The sequence below is a fragment of the Mirounga leonina genome, unplaced genomic scaffold, assembly GCF_011800145.1.
Source record: "Mirounga leonina isolate KUSES-001 unplaced genomic scaffold, KU_Mleo_1.0 Mir_92, whole genome shotgun sequence".
Classification (NCBI taxonomy): Eukaryota; Metazoa; Chordata; class Mammalia; order Carnivora; family Phocidae; genus Mirounga; species Mirounga leonina.
Window position 1 is genome coordinate 20,992,167 of NW_023270852.1, and position 14,793 is coordinate 21,006,959.

The 14,793-nt window shown below is 35.3% G+C and overlaps 1 pseudogene; it reads right to left on the reverse strand.

The window, feature by feature from the left end:
• LOC118004029 overlaps positions 1-14,281 on the reverse strand; it is a 105,188-nt pseudogene extending 90,907 nt beyond the window's left edge.
• Between the last annotated feature and the right edge of the window lie 512 nt (positions 14,282-14,793).

Sequence of the window (14,793 nt, forward strand, 5' to 3'; positions counted from 1 at the left end):
GAAGAAGAAGAAGAAGAAGAAGAAGAAGAAGAAGAAGAAGAAGAAGATAGCAGGAAGGGAAAAATGAAGGGGGGGGAATCGGAGGGGGAGACGAACCATGAGAGACAATGAAGTCTGAGAAACAAACTGAGGGTTCTAGAGGGGAGGGGGTAGGAGGATGGGTTAGCCTAGTGATGGGTATTAAAGAGGGCACGTACTGAATGGAGCACTGGGTGTTATATGCAAACAATGAGTCATGGACCACTACATCAAAAACTAATGATGTAATGTATGATGATTAACATAACATAATAAAAAAAAGAAATAAAAAAAAAGAAATTAAAAGACATGTTTAAAGCCATACAGATGGTTGCTGTGAAGGCTGGGTTTCAACTCCAGCCAGGACAGTCTAATTCTGAAGTGTGTACTCTCACCTATCATGTCTATGATATATGGACAGTGCTTCATGGCACACTCTACAATATGATAAAAATCTAGAAAACACAGTATAGATTTACTCAGTCAGTCTCAAGAATTGTTTGTTTGGTCCTGCCTGAAGCTTTTTTCTTAGCCATAAGCTGCAGAAAAGTGAATCTGTTACTTGGAAAAGTACATCTGTGTGCTTTCTCCAGGCAGTCGTGAGACTTCCATGTCTTTATGATTTACACTGTATACAAATCTTAGCACCCAGTTAGTTTCCTGTTGGCAAAATGACTTCACTATATACATCATTCTTATCTTAAATGTTTGTGAAAGTCAGTCAGCCAACAAGCACTTATCGAGTGCCTAAAAAAGCATTTCACATAAATCAATATGCTATAAGTCAATAAGATAATCACTCAAATGTCACCGATAAAAGTGGCATTCCTCAAATGAAAGTTTTCAAATGTACAGATTGTGAAAACACACAAAAAAATATGACTGCATGGCTAAATTGCCCTTAATAATCTGAAGCTTTAGAAGATGTCTAAATGTCTATCTACCTACCTACCTACACACAATACATACATATTTAAGTAAAATATTTTCAGTGAACCAAGCTATTCATTTTTTTTAGTTGAAACACCCAACACATGGATATGAGCACAGTAAATAATCAGAAAATATTTGCTGAACTAGGAGGTACTATGAGTTGTACCCTAAAGCATAAAAATGCACTCCACCATTGAGTCCTCTTAGAGATGAGAATGGCAAGTTACATGCAGCTCCCTGGATGTACTATACTCTAGTAAAGGAAACTTCAACATGGAGCTCCATCTGATTGAAATGTTCTCTCCAATCTCTTCACCTACTTAATTCGTGCCGACATCTCAAGTGTCACCTTCTCCAAGGCACCTCTCATTCCCATACAATGAATGAGATGTCCCATTTACATGCTTTCACAGCACTCCATACTTGCCTCTATGGTGACACAGATTATCATTTGAATGAGCTGGCTATGGATCTGTGTTGCCTACCATAACATGACATACATGAAGGCAAGGCTGCATTGGATCTACTGGTCTGCAGTCCCCAGCATAGAGTCTGGCTGAAAAGAAAGAAAATGGTATGGGAGCTGGAAGATGAAAGGTCTAATCGTGTGTAGAGACATTTGATTTTTATGCAATGCTGGAAATCTCAATGCAAGTAATATTCAGAACCATATGCCTGCTTCCTCCCAGTTGATGAAACCCCTTCACTTTTACTGAGATTAGTTCAGAATGTGGGAATCAATGTTTCTCTCAAATGGAAGCATATAAATTATATGTATAATTCTTTATGGTTAGTAATGAAAACAACAATTATGTAAGAATCATGGCCCAATAAGAAATTAAGCTTCTCAAATCAGCCAGTATCACTGGCAGATGCATTACCAGCCCTCGCCCCTTAGGGATTTGGAAGTCTAGGGAATGCACACTGCAATAGTCTGCATCTGTTCCAGTTCTGGGTGGCCAAACTTGCTTCTAAAAATATTCTCTAGGGCGCCTGGGTGGCTCAGTTGGTTAAGCGACTGCCTTCGGCTCAGGTCATGATCCTGGAGTCCCGGGATCGAGTCCCGCATCGGGCTCCCTGCTCGGCAGGGAGTCTGTTCTCCCTCTGACCCTCCCCCCTCTCATGTGCTCTCTCTCTCTCATTCTCTCTGTCTCAAATAAATAAATAAAATCTTTAAAAATAAATAAATAAATAAAAATATTCTCTATCCTTGAAATGGATGAAATAAGTTGATAATGTAATCTACCAAATTGTGTTGTGGGGTGTGTGCATCGGTATTTGGTTTCTATCTGCCAAACTTGAAATGACACAAAACGTAAGAGACAGCTTTAGAGTTTTGTCCAGTGCAGGAGTGGGAATAACAGCCTTCAAGATAGAGGAAACATGTACAAATTTACAGTATTCAGGAAAAGAGAGAAAAAATTCGCTGCCGCATAAAATGAAATTGGACTGGTAGGTGTTGAATATTGTTTGGAATATTCAGTTTGGAAAGGGGGATTGGACCTTGACATTGAATGGCATTAAAAACCAAGTTAAAGAATAAATGCTAGCAAAAAATGACATAAAAGGTTTTTTACAAACAGGATATTTAGTAATTAACTACTTTTAAAAGTCATTTAAGGCTAATGCTATGTTGTTGATTGTCAAGCCTCTTTAGTTTAACTATTTCCCACTGTTCATCTTCCCAGAAAGAACACTGTCCTTGCTGGTTTCTGATGCTGAAATGTACATGAGAAATTTCATACTAATGTGAAATCATCCAGGCCCAGGCTAAACAGACAAGTCCAAATTCTCACTCATTAGGTGTCCCTCTAATCTATTTGAAGTTTCTGAAATACAGCATACTTTTTATTTTAATTAATTTTTTTTATACCTGTCTCTCCTAGTAGAATAACAACCCCTTAAGCATAGAAGACATGTCTGATTTCCAACAACAACAACAATGAAAACAATAATAATAATTGTTAATAACTATGTGATGTTTACTGTATGAGACGGACATCCCTAAGCACATTACAAGCTCATTCATTACTTTGAAATGATGAAAATGTGGCATAGAGAAGCACAAGATCATATATGTTGGATGAGCCAGATTATCATCCAAAAATTCTGGATCCAGAGTTCTTGCCCTTAAACACATGTGATACTTTTCTTTACCAAACCTGGGGATGGTGTTTTATATATGCTATAATCAAATAACTATAATAATAATAACAAGCCTCTCTATTTACCCAGAGTCTTACCCTCAAAAACTACAGCTGATTTATTAAAACAAATATTCATTAAGTATGTTTCACTTCAAATATGTTCTGTTTTCTCAGGATTCAAAAGCACACCAGAGTCTATGCTCTTGTAGGTCTTACAGCCACAAGAGATGATATAGCTACAAAATGTCATTTACAAATAAACTTATACTCATTTAAAATGGTACCAACAGCAAAATTATGTCTTCAGTCATAATTTTTAATGACAAATGTAAACCAGGATTAGTGATGATTATTTTAGTGAATTCATATATCCTTTTGGACATTTTATTGCTACGTGACACTATCAAGAAAACAAATTTTAGTCAGAAATGTGTGGCTGAGAAATTTTAACAAATTAGAGAAATTGTTTAATTGTTCATCAGGATTTATATATCAGAAAGGATATCCAAACCAGATAGAAATTCTTCAATTGCAAGAGGGAGTAATTTTAGACCCAGAAGCAAGCCTTTGATACAATAATTCTTGGCATTTGAATTCATCATGATATAACTGCTTGGGAAATAGCTGCTTACCTTTAAAAGTTAAATGTACTCTCTCTTCCATGTGAAGTATTCAATCATATTTTAGTCAGTTTCTCATGTTTCCAGTTCAGTACCACAAATAAGCCATTATTTTTCTCTTGATTTAACATACAGACTTATTTACTCCTTATGAATTCCTTAATTTGGTGTTAAATGAAACACAGATATTCTGGTACTAAAAATAGTTGTCTTTTTGAAAGGTGAGAGGTGAAAGAATCAAACCCAAGGCTACTTCTTTGGGTCCATTAAATGGCTGTTCAATTTCACCAACATGGCTAGTTAATGTCTATTTTTTTCCAGGCTAAATTTCAAAAGGTCTTTACAGAATTTTTCTGCAATCTCCTACATTATGGTTCTCTCTAATATGACTGCTAATCAGATACTGCTTAATTAAAGTAACAAACACATGTGTCAAATATTTTCAAGAAAAATGTCTCAACAAGTCCCATAAAATTCATTTTAAAAATCAAATTAATTTTAAAATACATTAAATAACCAAACATATCAGATGCCCTTTCCACTTTATACATTGCATGTTTACATAAAAATGCACTTGTTTATACACAATGACTTGGTCTCTTACTTTGCAATTTCTGTATTTTCTATTCATTGATTTAATTTCTTTTCCACTTTTATTTATTCTAATTTTTATAAGTTTTCATGGGTCATTTTAAAAAACTCATAACTTTTTTATTTTTGGATATTCACAACTGATACTTAGAATGTAGGCTGTAATTGCTCAACATTATCATATTTGCTTGTGGTGATATCAAATAGCATTGTCTCATTTGCAAAATGAGTACTTAAAAGAGAAATGCTATGGGAACAAATCAACTTTATTATAAAATGTTAATAGGCTGGTAAGGTGGTATCGAATAAGCCTATTTCAACTCCCATAATAATATTTCTTCTTATATTCTCAAAGGAGATGGTTAAAAATGTATTGTTAAGATGTATGTGTAAAGGAAAAAAATATCACATAGACATTAATATAAATCCCAATTTCTAAATCATAATTAAAAATTATATGTAATTGTATTTTCAATGTCTCTCCCAAGATATTTTGCATTATTCAATGAAGTAATAATAAAGATGAAAACACCAACAATTCCTCTTGAGTAACCCATCTGATTTATTATACATTTAAGTCAAGAATAAATTCTTCCTTCTGTATTGCTTCTCAGCTAAGTTACACAGATTCATAAGGAACATAGATCCACAGAACACCTAAATTATTTATTAGGAAAGAAACGAGATTTCCCTTGGTTTATGTTAAAATCTGTACTTCACAGTGATGTTTTTTTCAACTTGAATGCTATGTGAATGGCAACAAAAATACAATCTGCCATTAAAATTATTAAATCTGCCCTCAAAAAATACTTAGTTTGAAATTAGCTCCCAGATAAAATTAATAAATTCTAGTAAACTTGATTATTAAATGTGCATGCTACAACATTAGGAAACCTAACATTTCCTGACAGGATTCTATTACTTTGATACATCAAAGAAACTAAATACTTAATATCATTCAAATTCTGGAAGAAGGATGAATCATTCATTTCTATATTTCTAAGCATTATATGAGAAGAAAATTTCAGAGACATTCCATATTTTTCATGGGGTGCTAAGAAATTTAAAAAACATAAAATCTAAGCAAATTGCATTGTTTATAGAAGTTAACAATCCATCGTTCCTGTCAAGTTAGTTTTACTATCTTTCCTTTTTTTCTTTATTCATATGGACCCTCATTTTCCTCTAAAATATGATTCATGAGAGCACACTGAGTGTTCTCTAAATCACTTAATTCAATTTTTTTGCCACTTTGCAGATTGAACTGTCTCACCTCTCATATTATTTAGTGAGGGATAAATAAAAAATATTTCTCTGCAGGTAGAGAATAGAATATTATAATCCCCATAAGTCATAGGTTTGGTTTCTAGCTTTGAGGACTAGGGTGCCAGAATATCTACTTTTAAAAAATGCATCACCTTAAGAAATGTGGGGTCACTTACCTTGGTAAAGTCAGTTTACCTCTTATCACCCATCGCCAAAAAATTTGACACTGAAAGAATTAAAAAATATTAATTAAATACAAGAGTAAAATTATAAAAACTGATTATATTATAGTAAAACTAAATATCATATTGTTAAAGCCACATTAACACAGCTACATGGTATTAAGACAAAATGCATTTCAAAGACATAATGATCATAGAATCTCCATAGATAGGCAAATTTGTACAAACTAATTTTCATTTATAACAGGAATGCAAATTCAGTAAATTTTTTAAAGGCACCAAAGAGGGTTAGAATGCATTAAGGATGGAAATAATTCCAATTAGAGTCTATGCTGACTTATTGCCTAAGCAGATATGATAAAAATAGAGATGGTCAAAAAATAATAAAATACTTAGGAATAAACTTAACCAAGGAGGTGAAAGACCTGTACTGTGCAAACTATAAAATGCCAATGAAAGAAATTGAAGACGACACAGTTGGAAAGACATTTCATGTTCATGTGTTGGAAGAACAAATTTTGTTAAAATGTCCATACCACCCAAAGCAAGATTGACTGCAATCTGTACCAAAATACCAGTAGTATTTTTCACAGAATTACAACAAACAATCCTAAAATTAGTATGGAACCACAGAAGACCCCAAATAGCCAAAGAAATCTTGAAAAAGAACAAAACTGGAGGTATCATAATCCCAGATTTCAAGATATACTGTAAACCTGTAGTAATCAAAATGGTATGGTATTGGCACAAAAACAGACACATAGGTCAATGAAACAGAATAGAAATCCCATAAATGAATCCACACCTATATGGTTAATTAATCTTCAACAAAGGAGGCAAGAATATGCAATGAGAAAAAGTTTCTTCAATAATGGTGATAGGAAAACTGGACAGCTACATGCAAAAGAGTGAAACTGGACCACTTCCTTACACCATATACAAAAATAAACTCAAAACATATTAAGGACCTAAATGTGAGACCTGAAACCATAAAATCCTAGAAGAGAACATACGTAGTAATTTCTCTGGCATGGGCTGCAACAACATTTTTCTAGGTATGTCTCCTGAGGAAAGGGAAAAAAAGCAAAATAAACTATTGGGACTACATCAAAGTTAAAAGCTTCTGCACAGCAAAGGAAACAACCAATAATACTAAAAGACAGCCAACCAAATGAGAGAAGATATTTAAAAATGACATATCCAATGAAAGGTTATTACCCCAAATTTATCAAGAACTTACACACTCAACAACCAAAAAACAAATAGTCCGGGCAGAAGACATGAACAGATATTTCTCCAAAGAAGATATGTAGATGGTCAACAGACACATGAAAAGTGCTCAACGTCAGTCATCATCAGGGAAATGCAGATCAAAACTACAATGAGATATCACCTCACACCTGTCAGAATGGCTAAAATAAAAAATGCAAGAAGGAAAAGTGTTTGGTAAGGATGTGGAGAAAAAGGTACCCTCATCCATTGTTGGTGGGAATGCAAACTGGTGCAGCCACTGTGGAAGACAGTATAGAAGGTTCCTCAAAAAATTAAAAATAGAATTATGCTATGGGTCAACAATTCCACTCCTGGGGGTTACCTAAAGAATACAAAAACATTAATTTGAAGAAGTATATGCACCCCTATGTTTATAGCAGCATTATTTACAATAACCAAATTATGGAAGCAGCCCGTGTTCACTGCTAGATGAATGGATGAAGAAGATGTAGTATATATATACACACATATACAAACATACACATACAATGAAATATTACTTGGCCATAAAAAAGAATGAAATCTTGCCATTTGCATCAGCATAGATGGATGTAAAGAGTATAATGCTAAAGGAAATAAATCAGACAGAGAAAGACAAATACCATATGATTTCACTCAAAAATATGAACAATGGAAAAAAGAGACAAACCAAGAAACAGACTCTTAACTATAGAGAACTGATGGTTACCAGAGGGGAGGTTGTTGGAGTGATGGGTAAAATAGGTGAAGGGGATTAATAGTGCTCCTCATGATAAGGAGCACTGAGTAATGTATAGAATTGTTGAATCACTATATTGTACACCTGAAACTAATACCTTATGTTTACTATACTGGAATTAAAAAAAAAAAAAGAGGGATGGTCATATTTATTGTAGCTTTAAAAAACAAAATATACATAACATGGGGATTGGCAAACTTCTTATCTAAAGAGACAGTAAATATTTTAGGCTTCACAGGCATGCAGTATCTTTCTCAACTACTCAATTCTATGTATGTGAAGGCATAAGTTCGGGTATGCAATTAAACTTTATTGACAAAATCAGCCAGTTGGCAAGTATTTGGCCCCAGGCCACAGTTTGCTGACTCCTGAAAAAACATATTGAGTATTCCAACTCAGGAATATCAATCCTAACACACGACAGACAAATGAAATATAGAGAATTACTGGGACTGAATAATTAGAGCCCTTAGCTTCAGAATAAACTATGTGATTTAAAATCATCCTATAAAAAACCTGCAGAGGTCCCAGGCCCATATGATGAAATAGGAGACTCAGAATAATTATTTCTAATATTTATAGTAAATATTAAAAATACATTATAAATACAAGGTAGATACCTTATCTAAAACGTCTAAAGTAGACATTTAATCTAAAATAGACTAAAAATATTATAGTAAATAGGAAATCTCATATTTTTAAAAGAATAAAGACAATTATTTGTTGATTTTTATGCATGCTTTTTAAAAAAATATGTTAAGTAAGAGAAGATTCCTGGGACCTCACTTTTGCTTATAGATTAAGGAATTCAAATACTAAATTAGAAAGAATAACAGATTGGAATTAGCCAGACAGAATCATAAGGCCCACTTTACAGTCCTTAAAAACGAGATGAAAAGATGAAAGTATTGTTCCAGATAAAGGTCTGATGTCAGTCTGGAAGGGAGTTGTGAGGAGCTGCCTATAATAGTTTCATTATTTGATCATTAGTTAACCAATATGCAATACTGCTAAAAACAAGAGAAGAGACTAAATTGCACACATAAAAAGGTATTTGGTGCCTGGTGGGCTCAGTCGGTTAAGTGTCCAACTCCTGATTTTGGCTCAGGTCATGATCTCACCGTTGTGGGATCGAGCCCCATGTTTAGCTCCACATTGGGCATGAAGCCTGCTTAAGAGTCTCTCTCTCTCCCTCTCCTCTTGCCCCTTCCCTCTCACTCCCTCTCTAAAAATAAATAAAGAAACAAACAAACAAATAAATAAAATGTTAAGAAAACCACAATCGGGTATTCAGGAAGACATTAATTTTACTGTTTTGGGCGATATGAGATCAACTTCAAATTGGGAAATGGATTATGCAGAAGAGAAACAATTATATTTGTGACAGGTTAGCAATAAGAATTTTCTACTATTATTTCACAGTTAGAACTGTTACTTATTCATTTTTGAGTTTCTGAAAGAACTTAAAATTCATTTCAATATTTAGTGAACACCTACTGCAAACCACACACAAATAACCTACTTTTACTTCATGTGGCTATCTTCCATTTTGAATGGCTAGATCATCCTAGCAATTTTACCTTTATCAAAAAATGATTCTACTTCTCAGAGCAAAAGAGTATTTAGGAAACATCTCTGACAAATATAAATGGTGGATACCTTGCTCTCTTCAGTCATTTAACTCCCAATTACAGACCCAACGTGTCTTCCCAAAATCCATTTGGTGGATTCTTAACCCCTAGTACCTCTCATGTTGTGACTGTACTTGGAGACGTGGCATTTATAAAGGTGATTAAAATTAAATGAGATCATTAGAGTGGGCTCTGATCCAATATGACTGGTGTGCTTATAAGGATAAACTCAGAGACAAACATGAACATACACAGAGGTCCATCTGAAGACATAGGGAGAAGAAAGCCAAAGAGACAGGCCTCAGAGAAAAACAAAACAGAAAACACCACCCTGCCAAAACCTTGATCTCACACTTCCGTTTCCTAAAACTGTGAGAAAGTAAAATTCTGTTTTCAAGGTAACTAGTCTGTGGTACTTTGTTATGTCAGCCTTAGTAAACTTCTACACTTCCTCTCTCCCCTATAGTACCAATCAAGGAATGGCAGCAGTACAACAAACTAGCTAAAAGTCAACTTACTCACCCCTCTATTTCCTCCGGCTACAGTGACTAATAGCAATTACCAGAGTATGTCACATGCTTGGACTGAAGAAAGAATAACTGGCTACAGGTGGAGGAGGAAGGAGGAAGGCTCATTGTAAACAGTAGTTCTCCATTTTAAGAAAAGCTATAAATGGATGTAGAAAATGCAGTTGAAATCCATGTGGTCAGAAATTATACCTTTTCCCTCTTTTTGTACATTCCCAGTTATTGGCTGCATTCCAAAGGCCAGATGTTGGGATTCCAATTAACCATGAAACTGTCAAAATAAGGGTTGTTTCCTGAGACCTTGACAGTCTGCTCATCATTTCAGAGAAAACTGAGGCTTTTAAACATTAATTTGCTCAAAGTCACAAAGGTAATGATTCGTAGATGTTGTGGTTCGTTACAAACTCACATTGGTCCTTTTCCGAAGTTTATATACTATGGAAACCCTACCTCAGTGGGCAGTTTATTCATTGTTTCATCAAATGTTTATTGATTGCCTGCTATGTTCCAGAGACTTTTCTTGTTATTTAGGATACAACAGTGAACAACACAGACTAAACCTACCTCCTTGAGTTTATATTCTAACACTGGGTGATGGACAGTAAACAATAATCATAAAAGGAAATTGCACTACATAATATGTTACAAGATTAAAAGTATTAGGCAGAAAAGAGAAAGTATAGCAGGGTAAAGGGATTGGGGATAGCAGGGTGGAAGTTGACATGGACCGGGCGAGGAGGCAGTTTGCAATTTTAAATTGGGTATGCAAGGTAGGATCATTGACATTTGAGCAAATAATTGAAAGATACAAGGGAGCTAACTAGAAACCTATTTATGTAAAGATTGATCTAAAGAGAAAGTTCTACTATAGACCTTAAGCTTTAAGACTGGAGCCTGCCTTTTTTGAGAAACAGCAAGGCGACCAGTGTGCCTGCTACAGTACAGTGAATGACGAAGGAAGTAGTAGGAGAGGAGTGAAGGCAAATAAGGGAAGGTGATGGTTCAGAGGGCCTTGCAGGCCACTGATTTTGCTCTAAGTATAATGCGGAGCCATCACAGGGTTTGTTGTTGTTGTTTTTAAAGGAAAAAGTATTTTTGGTACTTTTTCAAATCTAAATTCAAGTTAGTTAACATATAGTGTAGTATTGGTTTTAGGAGTAGATTTAGTGATTCATCACTTACATATAATACCCAGTGCTCATCACAACGAGTGCCCTCCTTCATGCCCATCACCCATTTAGCCTATGCCCCTACCTATGTCCCTTCCATCAACCCTCAGGTTGTTCTCTATAGTTAAGAGTCTCTTACAATTTGTCTCCCTCTCAGTTTTTGTTTTATTTTTTCTTTCCTTTCCCCTGTGGTCATCCATTTGGTTTCTTAAATTCCACATATGAATGAAATCATATGATATTTGTCTTTCTCTGAGTGACTTATTTTGCTTATCATAACATACTCCAATTCCACCCACACTGATGCAAATGGCAAGAGTCCATTCTTTTTGATGACTGAGTAATATTCCATTATACATGCATGATGGTCCATTATATATATACACACATATACACACATACATATGTATATACATTTACATATGTATGTGTGTATATATGGTCCATTACATACACATACATATATACACATATATGTGTATATATATGTGTATATACATATATATACACACACCACATCTTTTTTATCCATTCATTAGTGGATAGACACTTGAGCTCTTTCCATAATTTGGCTATTGTTGATAATGCTGCTATAAACATTGGGGTGTATGTGCCCTTTTGAATTGGAATTTTTGTAATCTTTTGAATAAATACCTAGTAGTGCAATTGCTGGGTCACAGAGTAGTTGTATTTCAACCTTTTGAGGAACCTCCACATTGTTTTCCAGAGTGGCTGCCCCAGCTTGCATTCCCACCAACAGTGTAAGAGGGTTTCCGTTTCTCTACATCCTTGGCAACATCTGTTGTTTCCCAAGTTGTTAATTTTAGCCATTCTGACTGGTGTGAGGTGGTATTTGTGGTTTTGATGAGTATTTCCCTGATCCAAGTGATGTTGAGCAGTTTTTCATGTGTCTGATGGCCATTTGTATGTCTTCTTTGGAGAAATGTTTGTTCATGTCTTCTGCCCATTTCTTAACTGGATTATTATTATTATTTTTTAAGATTTTATTTATTTATTTGAGAGAGAGCACATGAGAGGGGGGAGGGTCAGAGGGAGAAGCAGACTCCCTGATGAGCAGGGAGCCCGATGCCGGACTCGATCCCGGGACTCCAGGATCATGACCTGAGCCGAAGGCAGTCGCTTAACCAACTGAGCCACCCAGGCACCCTGGATTATTTATTTTTTGGGTGTTGATTTTCATGAGTTCTTTATAGATTCTGGGTACTACCCCTTTATCCAATATGTCAGTTGCAAATATCTTCTCCCATTATGTAGGTTGCCTTTTAGTTTGGTTGTTGTTTCCTTCACTGTGCAGAAGCTTTTTATCTTGATGAGGTTCCAATAGTTTATTTATGCTTTTGTTTACCTTGCCTCTGAAGGCTTGTCTAGTAAGAAGCTGCTGCAGCCAAGATCAAAGAGGTTGCTGCCTGTGTTGTCCTCTAGGATTTTGATAGTTTCATACCTCATATTTAGGTCTTTCATCCATTTTGAGTTTATTTTTATGTATGGTGTAAGAAAATGGTCCAGTTTCATTCTTTTGCATGTGGCTGTCCAATTTTCCCAACACCATTTGTTGAAGAGACTGTCTTTTTTCCATTGGATATTCTTTCCTGCTTTGTCAAAGATAGTTAACCATATAGTTGTGGGTCCGTTTCTGGGTTCTCTATTCTGTTCCCTGGTCTACATGTCTGTTTTTGTGCCACTACCATACTGTCTTGATGATTGCAGCTTTGTAATACAATTTTAAGTCTGGGATTGTGATGCCTCCTACTTTGCTTTTCTTTTTCAGCATTACTTTGGCTATTCAGGGTCTTTTCTGGTTCCATACAAATTTTAGAATTGCTTGTTCTAGTTCTGTGAAAAATGCTAGTGTTATTTTGATGGGGATTGCACTGACTGTGTAGATTGCTTTGGATAGTATAGACATTTTAACAATATTTGTTCTTCCAATCCATGAGCATGGAATATTTTTGCATTTCTTTGTGTCTTCTTCAATTTCTTTCATAAGTATTCTATAGTTTTCAGCATACAGATCTTTTACCTATTTGGTTAGATTTATCCCTAGGTATCTTACAGTGTTTGGTGCAATTATAAATGGGACCAATTCCTTAATTACCCTTTTACCTATTTGGTTGGATTTATTCCTAGGTATCTTACAGTGTTTGGTGCAATTGTAAATGGGACCAATTCCTTAATTACTCTTTGTTCTGCTTCATTATTGGTGCATAGAAATGCAACAGATTTCTGTAAATTGATTTTATATCCTGCGACTTTGCTGAATTCATGTATGAGTTCTAGCAAGTTTTTAGTGGAGTCTTTCAGGTTTTCTACAGAGAATATCCTGTCATCTCTGAAGAGTGCAAGTTTTACTTCTTCCTGGCTGATTTGGGTGCCTTTTCTTTCTTTTTTGCTGCCTGATTGCTGAGGCTAGGACTTACAGTACTATACTGAACAAAAGTGGTGAGAGTGGACATCCCTGCCATGTTCCTGACCTTAGGGGAAAAGTTCTGTTTTTCCCCATTGAGAATGATATTAGCTGTGGGTCTTTCATGTTGAGATATATTCCTTCTATCCCTACTTTCTTGAGGGTTTTATCAAGAAAGGGTGCTGTATTTTGTCAAATGCTTTTTATGTATCTATTGAGAGGATCATATGGTTCTTACCCTTTATTAATGTGGTATATCACATTAATTGATTTGTGGATATTGAACCACCCTTGTAGCCCAGGGATAAATCCCACTTGATCATGGTGAATAATCCTTTTAATGTGCTGTTGGATTAGAACAGCTAGTATCTTGGTGAGCATTTTTGCATCCATGTTCATCAGGGATGTTGGTCTGTAATTCTTCTTTTTAATGGGGTTTTGTTTGGTTTTAGAATCACAGTAATGCTGGTCTCATAGAATGAGTTTGGAAGTTTTCCTTCCATTCCTTTTTTCCTTTTTTTGGAACATTTCAGAAGAATAAGGATTAATTCTTCTTGGAAAGTATGGTAGAATTCCCCTGGGAAGTTATTTGGCCCTGGACTATTGTTTGTTGGGATATCTTTTATTACTGGCTCAAGTTCTTTGCTGGTTATGGGTCTGTTCAAATTTTCTGCTGCTCTAACATGAAATGTTGTGAATATATCTGTTAAGTCCATCTGGTCCAATGCATCATTCAAAGTCATCGTTAGCTTGTTGATCTTCTGCTTAGATGATGTGTCCATTGCTGCACATAGGGTGTTAACGTCCCCTACTCTTATTGTATTATTATCCACAAGTTTCTTTAAGTTAAGTTTGTTATTGATTTATATATTTGGCTGCTCCCAAGATGGGGGCATAAATATATATAATTGCTAGATTTTTTTTTTAAGATTTCATTTATTTATTTGAGAAAGAGAGAGAGCACAAGCAGGGGGAGTGACAAGCAGAGGCAGAGGGAGAAGCAGGCTCCCCGCAGAGCAGGGGGAGCCTGATGTGGGACTCCATCCCAGGACTCCGGGATCATGACCTGAGCCGAAGACAGTCGCTTAACCAACTGAGCCACCCAGGCGCCCTAGATCTTCTTGTTGGATAGACTCCTTTATTATGATATAATGCCCTTCTTCATCTCTTATTAGTTATTAATTGTTTTATACATTTGGCTGCTCCCAAGTTGGGGGCATATTTACAATTGTTAGATTCTCTTTTTGGATAGACCCTTTATTATGATATAGTGCCCTTAATCATTTCTTATTAC